Source organism: Prosopis cineraria, unplaced genomic scaffold (assembly GCF_029017545.1).
Source record: "Prosopis cineraria cultivar Desert tree isolate PC_DT_omini unplaced genomic scaffold, ASM2901754v1 PC2, whole genome shotgun sequence".
In the NCBI taxonomy this organism is placed as follows: Eukaryota; Viridiplantae; Streptophyta; class Magnoliopsida; order Fabales; family Fabaceae; genus Prosopis; species Prosopis cineraria.
Genome location: NW_026555333.1, coordinates 41157051 through 41179491, shown reverse-complemented (window position 1 = coordinate 41179491; position 22441 = coordinate 41157051). Strand labels below are relative to the sequence as shown.

At 28.5% G+C, this 22441-nt stretch overlaps 1 long non-coding RNA gene across 5 annotated transcripts; it reads right to left on the bottom strand.

Annotated features, from left to right (window-relative positions):
* Positions 1-2157: 2157 nt before the first annotated feature.
* LOC129302027 (uncharacterized) lies at positions 2158-7273 on the bottom strand. Of its 5 annotated transcripts, none has more exons than XR_008591147.1 (6): positions 7055-7273; positions 6547-6645; positions 5791-5869; positions 5091-5247; positions 3101-3309; positions 2158-2519 (listed from the first exon to the last, which is right to left on the bottom strand). It is a non-coding gene; the product is annotated as an uncharacterized LOC129302027 (long non-coding RNA). The 5 variants fall into 5 exon arrangements; XR_008591146.1 differs by having other exon boundaries at positions 2161-2439; XR_008591145.1 differs by having other exon boundaries at positions 2163-2402.
* Between the last annotated feature and the right edge of the window lie 15168 nt (positions 7274-22441).

The following is a 22441-nucleotide window of genomic DNA, read 5'->3' as shown; positions in this document are numbered from 1 at the left end:
CTTACAAATGATTGGGGTCAATGATTAGTTGTCCTACCAATAATGCTACATTCCTTACTTAAAAGAAGTCTTAGGTTTGAACACAGTATTGACATGAACATGTTTTGCGTGGTGTGTATGTCTCTTTTCCATATAGAGAAGGGCTATGTTAAGGGTAAAATTTTAACAAAAATAGTTAGGATTGAACAATTAAAACAACCTTATTTCTTTGATACAAAAAATGTTTTCTGTTCTTGAAAAATAATTATGGTATGCATGACTCTATATAAGATAATATACTTTTATGCTTGTCATAAATGTATTAAACTTCAAGGAGAATTGTACATAGAGCATTAAGATGCAAAGTAATTACACTATAGGCTCTTTCAATTGTAATTGTCAAGGCCCAAGGGCCCTCCTTGCAAATAAGATTTTTGCTGAAAAGATGAAAATGTCCCTGGCACAAGTATATGTTATTTATTGCTAGACATTCACTAATTCACAAATAGAGGTTCAGACATTCACAACAAGAAGTTACATATTCGCTAGCATAGGTTCACATATTTATAATTACAAGTTTATATATTTACAATAACATGGTTCACATATTCATAGTAAAATTTCATATATTCACAACATAATTTCGTATATTCACAACTATGTGTTCACACACTTATAAGTCTAGGTTCACAAGTAGTGAATATGGGAGATTAGAACTAGGGTTTAGAAAACAATGGGCTGTTAAAAGTTGAAACATTAATGTTGTATCAAAACAATGTGCTATTGGAGTTTCATCAATTAAAGAGCATTCCAGTATGCCTGTCTAGTCATCTATTGAAAATGCTTTTTCTCATTCTATATAAGAATGCTTTTATAGCAAAAGCATTGGCTACGGGAGCGTTTTGTAAGCACTCCTGAAGGTAGGGAAAAAAAAAAGCTCTCTCGTAGGGTGGGTTAATTTTTAATAGTGAAAATTTATCTTATATTAAATTGACTTAGATGTGAAAATGTTTGTTCGGTTTTTTGAATGGTTGAGATTTAATAAAATATTATTTTTGTGAACAGCTGAAATGTTATTTCTAAAGCAATATTGGTGCGCTCCTTAGGTGTGATACAATAAATTGACAAAAGAATGGGCACACAAAACTCTGCTGATGAAACATTGTGCTCTGGAAGTTTCATTAAACTTTAACTTACAATGAACGACTCAAACTCATATAGGCTCTGAGTGTGAAAAATAAAGATATACAAAATTTTTGCGTTTTGTTAGTTTAAAAAGGAATATTCAATGTCGAGGTAATGTGACCTATAGGTGTTCTTTTGAGTCTTGCAAATTGTTGGGATCAAACATTTTTTTTTTCGCCAGTTAATTGAACAATTAAAACAACCTTATTTCTATAATACAAAAAATATTTTTTGTTCTTGAAAATTAATTATGGTATGTATGAATTTATATAAGATAATATTCTTTTCTGTTTGACATAAATGTATTAAACTTTAATTGGCAGAAATAAAAAAATGAATGCATCAGATTGTGATCTTATGCAATAATGCATGATGCATTTTGTGAACCGAAAAAAAAAACAAAAGAAAAGAAAGAAAGAAAGAAAGAAAGTAGGTGTTCGAAATGAAAATGATCCAAAATAACAAAAGTGCATGTGAGATTTACTTTTCAAATTGGTGAGTAATTATATTATATTTTAAATTTTACATATTAAAATTTTATCCAAGAAATAAAAAAAATACAAATAAATTTTATAATTTAATACTCAAATTCAAACTAGTCAACATTCAGCCATTCAATCACAAAGTGAGATGAAAAGCCCATGACAATCCATTATCACGATTTTATTCACTGAGGTTTGGATACCAATTCATTCCCAATTTATAATCATATATTTGAAAAGCCAACATCATTATTATATTCAACTGTAATATTATTTAGTAAGTCTATAATATTATAAGGGAAAGCATGCTTTACCCTTTTTTAAAAATTTTAAAGCATAAAAACATAATATTTTCAATATTTAATTAAGTTATATTATTGACAAAAAAAATTATAACAAAACTTGTTGGATATGGATACATAAATTATCACAATTACAACAATTCATTTTGGAAAAATTATAAAAAATATAAAATTTTATCATTTCGAGATGTCTCTTATTTTATATAAAAGTCAATAATTCAAAGATTAAAAAAATAAAATTGAAAAGTTTGAGTATTACAAAAAATACCAAGGGAAAGCATATTAGAGATTCCTAGTTCAAGATTGTCATCTCTTTGGTTTTTTGAGCCTGAACCCGCTAGCAATTTTCTTGAGATTGATAAAAAGAAACCATCCGCGCTTGGCTATAGCTTTGCAAGGGTTTGGCTATAAATCGTTGCAATTGTGTTTTGTGCTTCTTTGTATTTCACCTCCACTGAGATCAAAAAGAAAGAAGAAAGATGCCCTTTAACCTATTGAATAAACATATATTGGAAGGTTATTGAGCTAGAAGTTTTTGAAGATGAACATTGGCAGTGGTGGACAAAGGGCCCTGTGTCAGTGGAGACATAAATTATATAAAATGTAAAAATAATTAAAAAATAAATATTTAATATATAAAATAAATATTTACATATCTTATGAGTTTTCTTTACATGGCTTCATGTTTTGAAAACCATTGAATAATCAGTTTATTGTCGATGGTTTTAAATCATACATAATATCATTATTAGCTAGAATCAATTTCTTACACTCAGTCTTACATTCTCACACCATTCACTTTAATCTGTCTCTCGTCTTAAACTTTGTTTTTTTAGCAAAGGATCTCTCTATCTTTTTGTCTTTTGGTTTTCTTTTAGTTTTTGTATGCTTTAAAGTTTCAGATTTCATTTTTATTAGGGTGATTTATTATTTAGTTTGACTTTAGTTTTGTAAAATATTAAAAAGAAAAATTAAAATTATATTCTTATAAAAGTAATCTACATTTAAATATAATGAATTTAAAATTAAAATCTATCAGGCTTAAGTGAAATATAAAAGATCTAAATATGTTTGAACTCCGATACATTTTAGTTTAGGTTTAATGGGTTCAAAATTATAAGAATAATGGGGGAAAATTTTTAAAACTCCTACCTCCTTGTTGTAATTTTCCCCAAGTTGGGGGTGGGGCAATTGCCTACCCTCAACTATATGTAGGTTCGCCACTAAACATTGGTGTTCATCTTTACCCCTCTTGCCCACTCCACCAAGTTCTATTTTAGTTCAGGGACCTTCCCCACCATGGCATATTCTAGGAATGAAGCCATCTCCCAACCATGGTACACAATCAGTAAAAGCATGACCTGCAAAATTAATGCACCTTTCAAACATGACTCACATATACAAATTATGTTATCAAGCATATGATTTAAGAGGATTTAACAACTATCGCATGTTTTTTGCCCAAAAAGAAATTAACTAGAAACAGGAGCATGAGATATAGGCTATTTAATTTGAACAAATAATTAATCATGGAAAGCAATATCAAGTTTAAAAAGTAACTATTTTCTTATTGCGCATATGTATCTTTTTATTGGAGGCAATCAGGTTTGAGATACCTATGGTCGACTACTAAACGTGGACACATTTTCCAATAAAGATTTGAGCTTGTTCATCACATTACGTGAAACTAATCCCTTATATTAAATCCAACTTTGTTGGTGTCTCTGAAACAAATCTTAAAATCTCACACAATTAATCTTTAAGGGAAAAGTCCCCTACTCCCCTAAAATTTTTCCTCACAAGTGTATGATAAATAGTATTTAGATGATCTTTAAATGAAAGAAATATAAATAATATCAAACAATTCATAGCAAAAAGTAAAAATTTAATATCATTTTAGTATTTTGTTGACTTGATTTCTTTTTAATAAGGAAACCTTGTGTTACTGGCACCTTCATCATCATTTTCATCCACCTTAACTTCAAATTTCATGAGTGATTTCTGCACAAAAACTAAGACAAATAAAATATAATGAAGATACATTTACATAAATATTTGCCTCGGCATTTTATAAATATGAAATTAGGTTTTAAGTAGAGAAAGCAATATCTATGCAGTAAAAAAAATGGCCTATCAAAACCATGTTTTCGTAAAACAGTGCGTTTTGAAAGTTTCAATAAACCACTAAAATTCCATTACAACGGATAACTTACCTAGAGATTTGATATGTAAATGTTAGTTATATATTGTGAATGATTATAATCGAATATTTAAAATAACTTTTTTTGTCTAAAGTAACAACTATGCGGTTTTAAAGCTATATGTAAAGAAAATCAAATATAAATTTAATCAATTTATTGCATATATTTCTTTACAACAAACTTTTTCTATTAATTTAAGCCACTTAAATTTTCTTACAATGGATGACTCACTTGAAGATATGATACGCAAAAGTCTATCATAACTCATGAACAGTTAAGATTGTATATCTAAAATAACTTTTTTCAAAAGTAACACTCACTACAAAAATAAAAAAGATGGATTTAGAGACAGCTGAAAATTCATCTCTAAGTAGCTTAAAATCCATCTCTAACTATTTAGAGACGCATTTAGAAAGAAAATATAAGGTGTCACTAAAAGTGATGTTACTAAATAATTAGAGACGGGTTTTTGTTACTCGTCTCTACTTGAGATGAAATGCTTTTGTCTCTAAATTGAAATTCACCTGTCTCTAATTTCAATTTAAAGTTGTCACCTTATACCTTATAAAGAGGAATACAATTCATCTCTGTCTCTACATTCAGAGACAGATTTTAATCCATTGCTAAAATCATTATATGTAATTTATTTATTTTTTAGAGATAGATTATTCCCTCCATCTTAAAATATTACATACATACATACAAACATACGTACATACATCCATATATATATATATATATATATATATTTCTCTCCCCCATCCCTCCATTATGAGGATCTTTTTCAAATTTTTCACATTAATGACAAATTCAATTTAATAATTAGAAAAAAAAATTATAACAAGAGATATTGCCTTCAATCATGAAATCCTCTAATTTGTGTTAAATACAATGTCTAACATGCAAGAGTTCATAAAAGATGTTACATGGTCTCTTCTTACCTAAGCAACATTGTGCTGCAAATTCTTCAGGAAAAAAATTATTTGCATGAAGAGTTATCAGCTAACACTTATTCCTAAAAACAAAAAACAAAAATGCAATCATAGCTACAAATTAATTAAACTCAAAATGCAATCATCACTTGACGCATATATATCCCTGTAACATAAACACCAAAAAAATAAATAAATAAATAAACCAACTTGATCAATATATATTAAATATAAATATTTTGACAAAGTTAATATAAAAAGAAAGTTAGGAATGTACCAATTTTTAAAGTTATAAATGATCGCTCAAAGAGGAAAAAAGATATACAGGTAAACAAAGTAGCGTGTCTCTAATTGATGAGCCATATACATCAAAATGTAGAATACCCTCTCCATATGGAATCAAAAAAAGAAAAAGAAAAAAGAATACCCTCTCTAACAAATTAACTGTACATGTCACAAGTGAATTGCAACTACATTAGATTAGTTTGTAAAGCACACCATTCAAGTTTTGATTGAGCATTAGATTGAAATACACACATAGAGGTCTGTCCGTCCTCCCTCCCTCCATCCATACATATTATTCTTGGTCACCTGTTCCAATTATCTACAATATTTCCTATTGTTCTTCTGCTATTTCATTCCCACACTATATTGCTCTCAAAGGAAACAAGGCACGTCCTGTTAAAAATCAATACTCTTCATCATATACCTGTTGTGCATTGTTGAAGCAAGAGTTGGGGGTGCATCCTACAATCCTCACTGAGTAAAAACCTTTGTTTGCCAAGAACCTACAATGACCAATGAAACAAAAAAACAAGCAAAAGAAGTCAGTATAGCCAAAGTCAATAACTTGATTACAAATGGCTTAGGATCAACTAATGTAATTAATAAAAAAAACCAAATAACTATAATTATTTATAAGGTACCTTATAGCTTGTCATGTACACCAACAAATGAAAAATACAACTTAAGTGTGTATGTATAAAACCTTATATCCTACAATAACATGTCACTAATTTGTAAGAAACCGTCTGTATGTTATATTTTTCTATTATAATCTATTAATGAACACCTTCAAAAAAGTAATTCATTCTTACCCGACTAATTTTCTCTGTCAAAAGTTGATCAATGCATTGAAATTGTGATAAAACTCCTTCAATTTCTTATAGTCATTACATGAATGTTGATACATGTTCTTGTTTCCCATTTCTATACAAGTTTCAACTCATTTAACTTGAAGACACCTCAAGTTTCTGTATGTATCTCGATGATTAGGCCTTGTGTCTTAGACTTCTACAGATTTGTTCCTTCAAATAACCAAAGGATACATTTACGTGCTCTGAAAAACCCAAAATTTCATAAACTTTTGAATGAATTAAATTTAATTATGACAAATTAATTGACTCAATGTGATTCAAAAATGGATATATATATATATATATATATAGCCTAATCATTGTCTTACCTTTCACTCACGAATGACCTCGGTGGCCTATTCCATTTCTTCCTCAAGTAGGTTTAGGTCATTCATGCTCAAACCATCCAAGCAGTCCCCATCCTCTGTCTGTTCAATTATGCAACCACATATGCCATTAACCAAACAATCTTTATATATACAAGAGAAAATCACTCTGAAAATGACTAGGAGTATCTAATATCTCTGTAAAGATTCTTGTTCACTTCTTTCAGCTTCTTCAAGGTCCCTAACATATTCAGGCGCAACAAACTGATGCCACATAAGAAATTTTGTTATTTAGATCTGGGAAAGTAAAACCACTTAAAAAAAAATAGAGAGAGGAGAGGGAAGGAGGAAGTTAGGGTTTGAGAGTTTGCAGGGAACAGTGAGCTCATTGGCATGAAAAGGAAACCAAACATAAGAATAACAATAACAACAGCATAGATTAATTAGAAATTAAAGGGATTGCAAAATGTGATTTCAGAAAGAAAAAGAGGAACCAAGGTCTGAACTGCACCTATCCAAGAGGTGCGATGCCATTGGGTTTTGTTCTGTATTGCTCGAGCCTTCTTCAATGATCCTGAAGTAGCAAAGGAAGCCGTTTCAAAGGCTTCGCTGGCGGTGGCAACTTTCCACTTGCAGTCCGAAAGAAGAGAGAGAGCGTGATCTGGAGCAATGTGATGGTAAGGGAGAAGAGACAACACGGATATAGAGAGCTACATGACGGCAGAGAGAACTCGCGATGAAACTAGGGTCTTCATATAATATTTTTATTACTGTAAAGTAATTTTTATACATAATATAATATAATATTTTATTTTATTTTATTTACCTAACTTAATCATATTTAGTGCAAATTTGGATTAAAATAAAATAACCTTTAATTTTCTAAGTAACCGCAATTCACAATCTAAACATGAAATCCCTAAACATAGAGGATTGAATTTGGTCAAAAAAAAACATAGAGGATTGAATTAATTTGATTTGATTCTCTCCAAAAATAAAACATAATTATTTTGGTTTGATTTTTTTTATCACTATATTATTAAGCATATACTCCCTCCGGTCCCATTTATAAGTCTCATTTTAAAAGGTGCATTTGGTCCCATTTATAAGTCATGGTGCACCTTTTTAGATAATATTTGAGAGGTATTTTCAAAATTACCCTTCATGAGAGAGAGAAAAAGTAATAGGATATTACTTTTTAGATTTGTTATAGAGGGGTATGTTTGAAATTTTACTTACTTTTATTTTTTGTACTTTTATTGTATTGATATTGATGAGGTTAGTAGAAATGACTTATAAATAGGACCGGAGGGAGTATATCACAATTGTCTCTAAAAAAAACCATAAAAAAGAAATCTAGTGAGAACTTATATTTCATCTCTAGTTTTTTTTTTTTTAAAAAAAAAAAAGATGAGTCTCTAAATTGATTTATAAAATCACATTTAAAAAACAAGTGAGATGATTTTTGATACAAGTACTATTTACTCTAATTATTAAAAGAGTGTGTGTATCTAAGCTCCTCTCTAAATCTGTTTCTATATAACTAATAGAGATCATTTTAGAGACGACCTCATAATCCATCACTAATATTTTAAAAATATATCTCTAAATCCATCTTTAATTATTTAAAAATATTTATAAAAGTACTTAAAATATTTCATATGAAATTCATTTAAATTAGATATAGATTTTAGAGACATGTCTCTAAATCCGTTTCTACTATTTATTTGTCATTTTTTTTTGAATTTAAGTTGTATAATTAACTCAAAAATTCTATTATTTGTCTCTATTAGAGACGGATGCTAATCTATCTCTAAAATGTGTTTCTAAATTAGCTTTTTTTTTTTAGTGACTTATGTGATTTTCAGGCTATATTCAAAGAAAATCAAATATAAATTTGATTAATTTATTGCACATATTTCCTTACAAAGAACTTTTTTTTTATTAATTTAAACCACTCAAATTTCCTTACAATGAACGGTTCACCTCAAGATATGATGTGCAGATGTCTATTATTTCTTTTGAATGGCTAGAATTGAATATCTAAAATAACTTTGTCTAAAGTAACACTTATGTGGTTTCCAAGTAACATTCAAAGAAAGCATAAATTTAATCAATTTTATTGCACAAATTTTCACAACAAACTTTTTCTATTGATTTAAGCCACTCAAATTTCTTTATAATAGAGCAGTTCATCTCGAGATATAATATGTTGATGTCTATTATATCTTTTAAAAGTTTAAAATTGAGTATTTAGAATAACTTTTTTCTAAATCACCACCTATGTGGTTTTCAAGCTATATTTCAAAAAAAAAAATCAAACATAAATTTAATCAATTTTTTGCAATTGTAATTAATTTATTCTTTTTGTATGTGAACAGAGTTTAATGTTTTAATTTTGGAAAATAATTATGGTTTATAGAAGTAGGGTAGAAGTAATTAGGTCACAAAACATCAATTTAACAATAATTTGGTCCTAACTTTTTTTTTGAAAGATTAGTGAATATGAATTTAGAATAATACAAATAAAATGTTTAAATCTTATAAGTTATTCACTATTATGTTCAATTCACATTCACCTATTTTGTAATTGTTGTAATAAATAATTACAACTTAACTAACAGTTTGAGATATGATGTCAAAACAATGGGTTATCAAAATCGTGTTTTAGTAAAACAATGCCTTAAGAGTGTAATAAAAAATACTCAAATTTTCTTACACCAAACAGTTCATCTCAAGATGTGATATGTATATATTTATTATATTTTGTGAATGACTAACATTGAATCTTTAAAAATAAGTTTTTCAAAAGTAACACCTATATAATACGTAAGTTTATTCTCAGATTCCTTACAATATTTATGTTAAATTCAATATAAGTATATATCTTTATTGAGCAAGTATTAGTAGTCACTTTTTTTAGGTTTGTCATTGTGACATATTCAACATCAGTGAGCCATTGTGTCTCCTTGTGACACGGAGTCTTTTCGTTGCTTATTGCATGAATTTCACCATTGCTCTCATGCATCTTAACCAATTATTATATTCGATGTGTTTTTTTTTTTCACTGTTAGTAGCCTATGTGGGCTTTCGTTTTTGTATCTTACTTTATTTTTATTTTTTTAATGTTGTTGGCCCAAGTTGTTCTATCCAATTATTACACTTTTTAATTTTTGAAAAATTGTAAAAAATATAAAATCTGACCATTGCAGGATTTGAAGATATTGAAATGTCTCTTATTTTATGTAAAAATTAATAATCCAAAGAAACTAAACAAAATCAAGAAGTTGGGATATTATAAGAAGTATTATTGAAAGGTACATTAGAGATTCCAAACTCAAGATTGTCATCTCTCTCGTTTTTCAGCTTCAACCCCTAGCAATTTTCCTGAGATTGTCATCTCTCTGGTTTTTAAGCTTGAACAGCTAGTAATTTTCTTGAGATTGTCATCTCTCTAGTTTTGTTGGAAGTAGACAATATCTACAGTTGAGTACTATCACAAGAACATGCATTGAGAATTTGCTTCTGAACTCCGTAGGCAATCTCAAGATAATTGATTTTGGATTGAGCAGTGTCATATGTGAGAGGGTCACTTTCTCCAAACCAATTATGGTAGCCCAAACAATGCTGCTCCAGAGGTTAACTTGCAATTAATTAAATCAATTACATATAAACTGATGACATGTTCAAGTACATTTTTCATTAAAATAAAAATTGATTAGTTAAATCAATTATTGTGTTGTGAAAATTATCTAATTTCTACTTTATCTATTTCTATTACTTTTTTTTTTTTTGCCAATACTACATCTATTTCTATGACACTACATCTAATGTCGTGAAAATACGATTTTGCACTAGTGATGACTCCACATAATATCTCTGTATGCGTCACTTATTGGATATTAAATGATATTTTCAAAAAAAAATTATTATCTTTTAAAAATTGTAAATACATTAAATATAGTAAAAGACTTTCGCAACTTGAAAAAAAAATGAACTAAAACAAGAATATTCCTTCCATTTCTATATATAAGGAAAAAAAAATCATATCAAACAATTTGAAAAAAATTAATTAACTATAATAATTATGTCTAAAAATAAAGAAATTGGAATAAAATAGCTTGTGCTAATCAACATTAGCATGCATTAATATTTCTTATTAATGTAAATAATGAGGGATAATTTATAAAATTTGTAATAAATATTTATTGAGATATATGATTTTACTTATAAAAAAATAAATCAAAAGTAATTGTTTTTATAATAATTAAAAACAAAGAGAATATTTCATGAGCTATCACCTTTAGGCTATAGAGAAAATCAGACACACAAAGCAAATATATAGGGCATTTCATCATGCTTTTCTAGGAAGGTAGCCATCTCCTAACCATGGCACACAATTTGTAGAAGCGTGACCTACAAATTAATGCACCTTCCAAATATGACTCACATGCATGGATTATGTTATCAAGCATATGATCAAGAGGATTCAACAATAGCAGCATGTTTTTGCCCAAAAAGAAATTAACTAGAAAGAAGACGAGATATGGGCAATTTAATTTGAACAAATAATTAATCAAGAAAAGCAATATTAGGTTTGAAAAGCAACTATTTTTTTTATTGTGCATAGGTGTCCTATTATTAAAAACAATCTTGAGACAGGTCGGCACTAAACATAAACACTTCTTCTCTTAACAAGAATCTGAACATTGATTCATTACATTATAAGTGATTAATCTTTTATGCTAGACCCAAACTGTTTAGTATCTCTTAAAAAGCTTAAATTCTCACACACAATCAATCTTTAAGTTGGAATGTCCCCTAATCCCCTAAAATCCTTATGTTTAGTGATGTATGATAAATAGTATTTAGATGATCATTGAATTAAAAGGAATATAAAAATATACCAAATAATTCATAACAAAAAGTAAAAATTTAATACCTTTTTTGGTATTTTATTAATCTAATTTATTTTTAATAGTGAAGCCTTACATAAGGCATCACCATCTTCATCTCCATGGGCTTCAAATTTCATGTGTGATTTCTCAATGAAAACTAAGACAAATAAAATATGATGAGGATGCATTTACATAAATCTCTATCAGTTTAGGATCCGTTTGGATTTCAGTTGGGTATAATAAATTATAAAAATAATTGATTAAGTGATAGATTTTAATCATAATTGATTATATTATAACGTAATCTGTTTGGATACTGTTTTTTCTAAAATTGATTTTAACAAAATTGAAGATATTTGGATAATTTAATCAAAATTAATTTTTAGCTATATAAATTATTATATAATTTAATTTTTAAATGTCAAATATTAATTTTTTAAATATACAAAGTTTAAATTTTATTAAGGAAAAAAAAAAGAAGAGAGTTTAATTTTATTTTTATTAAATTATATGCTTTCTTTGTAATTTTTTCTTGGGCCTGTCTTTGTAATTTTCTCCAATTTTTTGGACAAACTTTTATTAGAAAGCTGATCAAAGTAGCTTATGGAAAAACACGCGTATGGGCTCAGAATCGATTTTATCCTTTTCTGACCATTTGGCTAATTTACTGGAAAAATCAATTTTGGGAGGGAAAAATTGATTTTTTCCCCTATCCAAACACACGGTTAATATATAAGCTAACTACATTTTATATATGTGAAATTAGGTTTTAGGTTTTAAAAACAATATGCCGTCAAAACAATGGACTATCAAAACCATGTTCTAGCAAAACAATGTGCTTTGGAAGTTTCACTAAACCACTTAGATTTCCTTACAAACGAACGGCTCACCTCGAGATATGATATGCATATGTCTGTTATATTTTGTGAGTGGCTAGGATTGAATATTTAAAATAACCTTTTCCAAAGTAACGCCTTTACGTATTCAAAAAAAAAAACATAATCAATTTATTGCATAGATTTTCTTATAATAGATGACTCACCTCAAGATATGATATGCAAATATCTATTATAACTTGTGAACGACTTGAATTGAATATATAAAATGACTTTTTTAAAAGTAACACCTATGTGGTTTTCAGACTATATTTAAAGAAAATTAAATATAAATTTAATCAATTTATTGCATATTTTTCCTTACAATGGACCTTTTCTATTAATTTAAAACATCAAATTTCCTTATAACAAACAACTCACCTCAAGTTATGATATGCAGATGTCTACTATATCTTTTAAATGGCTAGAATTGAATGTCTAAAATAACTTTTCCTAAAGTAACACCTATGTTTTTTAAAGTTATATTCAAAGAAAATCAAAAATAAATTTAATTAATTTTACTGCACATATTTCTTTACAACGAATGCCTCACCTTGAGATATATGATATGGTGAGATATATGATATGTAGGTATATATTAAATTTTGTGAACAATTAGGATTGAATATCTAAAATAACTTTTTCTAAATTAACACCTATGTGGTTTTTAGGCTATATTTGAAGAAAATCAAACTTAAAATTTAATCAATTTACTGCACATGTGATTAATTATTCTTTTCGTATCTGAAATAGTTTAATTTTTTATTTTTGGAAGATAATTATGGTCTATAGAAAGTAGGGAAAAAGTAATTAGGTCACAAAATATCAATTTAATAATAATGTGGTCATAATTTTTTTTGAAAGATTTGTGAATATGAATTTAGAATAATACAAATATGATGTTTAAATCTTATAAGTTATTCATTATTATTTGCAATTCACATTCACCTATTTTTTAATCGTTGTAATAAATAATTACAACTTAACTAATAGCTTGAGATATGATGTCAAAACAATTGATTATCAAAACCATACTCTACTTAAAGAATGTGCCTCAAGAATTTAATTAAAAGTACTTAAATTTTCTTGCAACAGATGGTTCATCTTAAGATATGATATGCTTATATTTGTTACATTTTGTGAATGTGGCTAAGATTTAATATTTAAAAATAACTTTTTTAAAAGTAACACCTATATGATATTCAAGTCTCCTCTCGGATTCCTTAAAATATTTATGTCAAATTCAACGTAGGTATCTTTATTAGGCAAGTATTAGTAGCTGCCTTTTTTAGATTTGTCATTGTGACATATTCAACTTCAGTGTGTCTCCTTGTGATAGGGAGTCTTGTTGCTTATTGCATGAATTTCGCCATCGCTCTCATGCATCTCAACCAATTATTATATTTGGTGTGTTTTTTTTTTTAATTGTTAGTAGCCTATGTGGTTTTCCTTTTTACATGTTATTTTTAAATTTTTTAGCGTTGTTGGTCCAAGTCGTTCTAACTTTCTAACTAATTATTACACCTTTTATTTTTGAAAAATCATAAAAAATATAAAACTTCATCTTTACAAGACTTAAAGATATTGAAATATCTCTTATTTTATGTAAAAATTAATAATCCAAAGAAAATAAACAAAATCAAAAAGTTGGGATATTACAAAGAATATTGAAGAAACACATATTAGAAGTCCCTAGTCCAAGTTTATAATCTCTCTAGTTTTTAAGCTTGAACCACCGGCAATTTTCTTAGATTATCATCTCTCTAGTTTTATTGAAAGTAGATAAAATCTGCAGTTGAGTATCATCACAAGAACAAGGGTTGAGAATTTGCTTCTGAACTTTGTAGGCAATCTCAAGATAATTGATTTTGGGTTGAACAATGTCATGTGAGAAGGTCACTTTCTTCAAACCAGTTGTGGTATCCCAAACAATACTGCTCTAGAGGTTAATTTGCAATTAATTAAATCTTAATTTGGACATAATATATATGTATATATGCTTTAATCTGTTAGACTGTGTATACTAATTAGCACTGAAATTAATCTACCCCAAATTGTAGCTGGAAATCAATAAGCTGGACCAGAAGTAGATGTGTGGAGCTGTGGAGTGATTCTATATGGCCTTCTTGGTGGGGGTCTTCCTTTTGATGAGAAAAACCTTGCAATACTTTTTCAGAAAATAACAAATGCAAGAGGAAATGCCTTCTTCAAAAGCTAATTGACTTGTGCCTTACATTCCAGCCCCAGGAAATCAAAATCCAAAGCGCCACTTTACTGTATTTTGCATGAAATTCAAAGTAAATAATATCATTCGTAACATATAAATAAATAACTTCATATAAATTGATGAAATGCTTAAGTACATTTTTCATTAAAATAAAGGTTGTTTAGTTAAATCAATTATGATGTTGTGAAAATTATCTAATTTCTACTACATCCATTATAATTACACTACATTTTGTGTCGTGAAAAAACCATTATACACATCACTTATTAGACATTAAATGATATTTTTAAAAAATATTATCTTTTAAAAATTGTAAATACATTAAATATAATAAAGGACTTTAGCAACTCAAAAAAAAAACTGAAACAAGAATATTCCTTTCGTTTCTATTTGTAAGAGAGAAAACCATATCATACAATTTAAAAAAAAATCAACTAACTATAATAATTATATCTAAAAATAAAGAAATTGGACTAAAATAACCTGTGTCAATCAACATAAGTATGCATTAATTGTTTATTATTATTATAAATTATGAAGGGCAATTTAAAAAATTTATAATAAATGTTTATTAAAATATATGATTTTACTTATAAAAAAGTAAATCAAAAGTAACTGTTTCTCTAACAAGTAAAAACAAAGAGTGTTTCATAAGCCACCACCTCTGGGCCATGGAGAAGATCAAACACACAAGGCAAATAGGGCATTTCATCACACTTTTCTAGGAAGGTAGTCATCTCCCAACCATGGCACACAATCTGTAGAAGCATGACCTGCAAATTAATGCACCTTCCAAACATGACTTACATACACAAATTATGTTATCAAGCATATGATCAAGAGGATTCAACAATAATAGCATGTTTTTGCCTAAAAAGAAATTAACTAGAAAGAGAATCATGAGATATGGGCAATTTAATTTGAACAAATAATTAATTGAGAAAAGCAATATTAAGTTTGAAAAGTAATTTTTTTTATTGTGCATTTGTGTCCTGCTATTAGAAACAACTCTATTTGAGGTATAGTTGGGTACTAAATATAAATACTTATCTTAATAAAAATTTGAACATTAATTCATCATATTATGAGTGATTAGTTCTTTATGCTAGACCCAACCTAGTTAGTATCTCTAAATAAATATTGAATTCTCGCACATAATCATTCTTTAAGTGAGAATTGAAAGCCCCCTACTCCCTTAAAATCTTGATCTTTAGTGATGTATGATAAATAGTATTCAGATGATCATTAAATTGAAAGAAACATAAATAATACCAAATAATTCATAACAAAAAGTAAAAAGTTAATACCTTTTTGGTATTTCATTGATCTGATTTATTTTTAACAGTGAAGCCTTATGTTGGTGGCATCACCATCTTCATCTCCATGGCCTTCAAATTTCACAGGTGATTTCTTGATGAAAACTGGGACAAGTAAAATATGATGATGATGATGATACATTTACAAAAATCTCTATAATCTCAATATATAAGCTAACGGCATTTTATAGATGTGAAATTAGGTTTTAAGTTGAGAAAACAATGTGCTGTCAAAACAGTAGACTAACAAAACCATGTTCTAGCAAAACAACACGCTTTGAAAGTTTCATTAAACCATTCAAATTTCCTTACAAATGAATGGCTCACCTTGAGATATGATATGCATATGTTTGTTATATCTTGTGAGTGGCTAGGATTGAATATTTAAAATAGCTTTTTTCTAAAGTAACATATATGCATACTCAGAGAAAATCAAACATACATTTAATCAATTTATTGCACAGATTTCCTTACAATGGATGACTCAACTCGAGATATGATACGCAAATATCCATTATAACTTGTAAATGACTAAGATTGAATATTTAAAATAAATTCTTTAAAAGTAACACCTATGTGGTTTTCAGGCTATACTTAGAGAAAATAAAAAAATAAATTATATTTAATTAATTTACTACACAAATTTCCTTACAATGTATGTTTTCAATTAATTTAAGACATCAAATTTCCTTCTAACGAATGGCTCACCTTGAGATATAATATGTAGATGCCTGTTATATCTTTTGAATGGCTAGAATTGAATATCTAAAATAACTTTTCCTAAAGTAACACCTATGTAGTTGTCAAGTTATTTTTAGAGAAAATCAAACTTAAATTAAATCAATTTTATTGTACATATTTCTTTACAATAGCTAGCTCACCTTGAAATATAATATGTAGTTATCTGTTATATCTTGTGAACAAGTAAGATTAAATATCTAAAATAACTTTTTCTAAATTAACTCCTATGTGGTTTTTAGGCCATATTCAAGAAGATCAAACTTAAATTTAATCAATTTACTATACATGTAATTAATTACTCTTTTGTATATGAAAAGAGTTTAATTTTTTTTTATTTTTGGAAAATAATTATGGTCTATAGAAAGTAGGGTAGAAGAAGTTAGGTCACAAAACATCAATTTAATAATAATTTGATCCTTATTTTTTTCATTTGAAAGAGTTTTTAAATATGAACTTAGAATAATACAAATAAGATATTTAAATTTTACAATTTACTCGCTATTATTTGAAATTCACATTCACTTATTTTGTAATTATTTGAATAAATATTTACAACTTAGCTAATAGCTTAAGATATGATGTCAAAATAATGGATTATCAAAATCATGTTCTTGTAAAATAGTGTGCCTTAATAGTTTAATAAACCACTTAAATTTTCTTACAATAGATGGCTCATCTCGATATATAATATTCATAAGTTTGTTACTTTTTATGAATGGCTAGGATTGAATATTTAAAAATAATTCTTTCAAAAGTAACACCTATATGATATGCAAGTTTTTTCTTGGATTCCTTGCAATATTTATGTCAAATTCAATGTAGGTTGTCATTACTGGGTAGGTATTAGTAGTTGCCTTTTTTAGGCTTATCGTTGTTGTAATGTTCATCTTAATATTATCAAAATATAGCATACAATTAATTGTAATAGTTGTTAAGGAACCCTTAACCCCAATCAACACAATTGAAATAAGGGTTTGATAAAATGAGTAATGAAAGCCATTAAAAATCATTGAAAGTTAGGATCTCATCAAAAGCCCTTTTCTTAAAATATTGGTTGAGCTTAACACATTATTTAAAATTCAGAGTTAAACAACATAAGGAAGCATAAGGATTGAACAGGAACAAATAATTGAATCTAGGGCAAAACTATAATTTTTTTGCAAAAGAGAACATCCACCATTTCAACCTATCATTTGTTGTGGCAAATGATATAGCTAGTATATGCCAAAAAAAAAAACTATTAGTTGTGGCCAACTACCACAGAATATTTCATCATGATGCATGCAGTATACCATGACAACACACTTGCTATCATAATAGCATTTGGAGACAATCTTCTGGCACAAGCCACTTTTCTGTCTGACATTTGATCAGAGTGATTCAAATGCTCACATAAAACTTACTCAATTTTCTAATTAATGGAATGAGCTCCACACCAAGACAACATCCTATTAGAAAGTTAGACACCGAAATGCAAGAGTCCCATATTCGAAACTTAAAAAGCATTCGTGCACTTCAAACCCTAATCGAGTGCTAATAGCCAATGAATTGACGAACACTTGATAAAGCAATCATACACATCATATTACCACTAAAAAACACATTGATCATTAAATCTTACTAAACTTTCATACAAAAAAAGGGTAGTTCCATAAGTGGTACTTGGCCAACTAATAGCAACCCATCATTAAACATCAAGTCTATCACAGTTGATCATGCACTTGCATGAGTAATTTGGCCATAACACAATCTCACCGAAAGATACACAGCACAGGCCAAGTTACCACATCGTCAGTCATATAGTTTATGCAATTACATTCAAAAGAATGATATGTTTCTAATTGGCAATGTAGAAGTGCGCACATATACACACATATTCAATTACACATAATATAAATTAAAGGTCCAACAGCAACATACATGAAGCAGAGCCTATATACTCCTTGCCCTGACTGGCTTTCCCTTTGTCTCTACTAGTGCTGTCACCTGTAAAATTGTAACCATAGGGTGAGATAGAGTCTCAAAAATCAAATAAGTCACACTACCTATTAATTAGTCAAAACATAAATGAACATGCAAAGTGGAATATTAAACAAGTTACATGATTATAGTACAACACAATATTATAGTCAATTCACAACTCACAATGCATGATCCATAAGTTCCAACTAAACCTCCTGAACACCAGTGACTAAACCCATGGGCCAATACATAACTGAGTGTAGTCTATGTGACCAGACCGACTCAAGCACATCGGATTATGAAAATGACTCGACCAAGGCCTCATTCCACTTTTGAACCATAGTTCCCCCCTTTTGAATGGTTAAGGTGTTGCATGCCTAACTATCACCACATGCTATGAGCAAAAACTTCCAAACAAATATAGCTGAACATCATGGCCACACAAGGTGTCAAGAGATACCATATGATTTTGCTCTACTTTCCCCTAGGGTGAACCTCTCACCCTTACATACACAATCATGTAACCACATATTGCATTGATCCATATCACTTACATGTACAATCATTGTCACATTATCATAGAATTGAATTCATGAAACTAATATTTATAAACAAATATAAATAATGTAGTTTCAAAACTATCCTTCCCACTTCACATATAATTCTAAAACTAACTCACACACTCACATGCTTGCACTTATGTATACTTACATTAATTTTACACATTTGATAAATTCCATATATAGTCTAACAAGTCAATAAATAAGGTAGATTATTTGATTATGTCAATCATTTTGCTACTAAAAAGGATTACTCATAGAATTCAATATTTTCCTATGTCTCTTTAGGCTCAAGCAAACAGGGAGCAACTATAATCTATAAAATTATATTCTAATTATTAATTATCAGCCCTAATATAAGCCTTTTTGTAACATGCTCCTTTTTATATTAGATAACTTGATTAAAGAATCATGAAATCAACTAATATGGTAGAAAAGGAAAAAAGATAATTTAAAAATCTATGATAATAGAAAAGAAATTTTTCTCAAAATTTGGAAAACTAACCATAATAGAAAAGAGTTTAACTAAGCCTTGAAAAAACCTACCATGGTTATAAAAGCAACTTAACTAACTTAAAATATTAACAATGAGAGCAAATGTTTGATTATATATTCAAAGCAACTATCATGGTTAAAAATGATTAATCTGGGCTTCAATGACTATCCATGATATAAAAGAGTTTGACTTAGCTTTAGAAAAATTATCATGGATAAAAATTTCCTTCCAATCAATTAAAAGAAAAACCATAAAAAGTCCAAACCTACTAACATGTTTAAAGAAAACAAATTCACAAATTTTAGCTATTAAAACTATCTCAAGTGTTCACAATAAATGGCTTAGGGTGATTGAAGCCTAAATCATATGACAACTATAAAGCCTAATTTCCATTCCCAAAACACTCTTCATGAATATACGTCATTTCAAAATATCATTGTACTCAGATATTTCAACACATGGATCAACATAAACAACCACACATAGCTTTTAAGGCTTCCAGCCAACCACCAACAGACAATCCCAGTAATAAGGTAATCAACAATATCAAGTATATAAAATATTATCAGAGTATGTGTGCATGAGCCTTAATTGTGGCAACACACAGTAATTTGACAATTAAATAAAGGAGAAGGCAATACAAGTTAACGCAAGACTAAGCCTTCAAAACCTTTCCAATGGATCACTATATGAACTTTCACCTGTAAATTGTTAAGCAATGAGAGATGAGACAATGTCTCAGTAACTAGCAATCCCACCTACCATATATACTAATATGTGCTTGTGAGGTGCTAAGTGGGATAGTTATAAAACTTTAACCATTCAATCAATCACCACATGCCAATATATATCAATCACATATATCACGATGCATGACCCTTAACCACCCATTATATCCTCCTTATTTCCTCCGGCTGAACCTATAGGCTAAGTTAATATACATGTCATTGATTGCTTTAACAAGCTCTTTGATTAAGTGGCATAGGCTAGCTAAAGCTCACAAGATACATAATTAAACTATAGGTTCTCCCTCATTAAACCAGCAGGGTATCATAATCCTAAACTAGTCTTCTCAAAGAATCGATAGAGACAAGTTAGGGCAATGTCCCTTAATAAATAGTGGGATAGTCCCTTACTGAACAAGTGAAAAATGAGTGAGCAACCATCAAGTTCCTAGTGATGAACTTATCACGTGGATTTTATGTTACTACCTCCCATAACGCGAATTCCCATCCTCAGCATGGTCATGCAAATAATCACATACTTAATCACATGTGCCATATCTTAATTATCAATTTATCATGCTTAATGCACAAAGCATAACATTAGTATGTAAAATCACAATTTAACTTCGATAATTATATATTCATTTCTAAATCAATCATTACATCAATTAATTCCATAATAATTTCTCACCACAAAAGCATAAATCCCACAGGGTAATTCCATATATCAAGGTTGAATTTTCTATAACATAGCTTAGGTTCCAATTTATTCAAATATATCATAAACTTTCCAACAACATCAAATCATACATTTCAAAAATAGCTTATGAACACGAGCTAATATGTATAATAAGCAAGAAAGTGGTTATCTCTCACTATAGCTAATAAAAGTAACTACAATTCTTGAGAAGCCATATGCTTTAGATCGTAATTAAAATAAGTTTACATGAGCTATGTATATAGATAATCATTAGTGTACAATTTTATGAGAGATAGTTAAGCTAATACATAAGCTTAAAATCCCAATTATTATCATTTAGGTTCATATATAATTCTAGGTTTAATTCTTAATTATCATTTAGACTTATCAACCTAATTGAACCTTCAATGGTTAATCTAAAGTTTTCAATTGATCATAACTCCAATTTTTTATTACTCAAAGTTTGATCCCATATAACGGCATTCACTAATGGTCAATAGAGTTAATAATACAAAAGTTAGTTAAACTATTAATTTAATTAAATATACTAAAAATTCTCAATTCTCATATCTAACTCTCAAATTTTTCATTTTAATCCTAAATCAAATATTTTCTTAGCTCCATCACTCATTAGAAATCTCAATTTATCATTAAGTCCTCCAATTACACAAATACCCAAAATTCCTAAACTCATGGTTAATACATCCAAAATACTAAACTTTGAATTTTATCATTATACTTCCAATTACACACACACTCTCTTCAATTCAAGTACAACAATTGGATCCCACAAGTTTAGCCATCTCATAACCTTTTGTTTATTCCCAAACTGCTTTCAAAAAACTATAAGAAAGCTTACAAGTTCCCATTTTCATAGTCATATGTAGAGGTGTCAATCAGGGTCAGCCCGGCCCTAAAAGGCTAGCTCTTCAAGGGCCAGGGCTTAAACAAGCTAACCCTTTTAAGCCCGATTACACCTCAAGGCTCTATTTTTAGCAGTTTAGCCTTAGCCCTCAGGGCCTCGACCCTACATATCTTTTTAATTTTTAAATTTAAAAATTTAAAAAACATATTTAAAATCCTAAAAAAGTTATTACACATCACATTAAATCTAGAAAAATAAAATAAAATCAATTCATACAACAAAAAATTTAAGTCTGATAAAAAAATAACATCCCAAAATCAACTCTGACATCAATTACACGTTGGTAGCATCATTATCTAAATCTTGATGATTTTTATCATCATCAACATCAATATGATTTGATCATTCTCCTTGTAGATCCTCATCAATGGCAAATATGTTAAGCTTTTCATATCTTACTTTTTCATCCTCATTATTTGCAATAAATAATAAACTAAAATCATAATTTCAAGTTATTTAAAGAATGCAAAAAT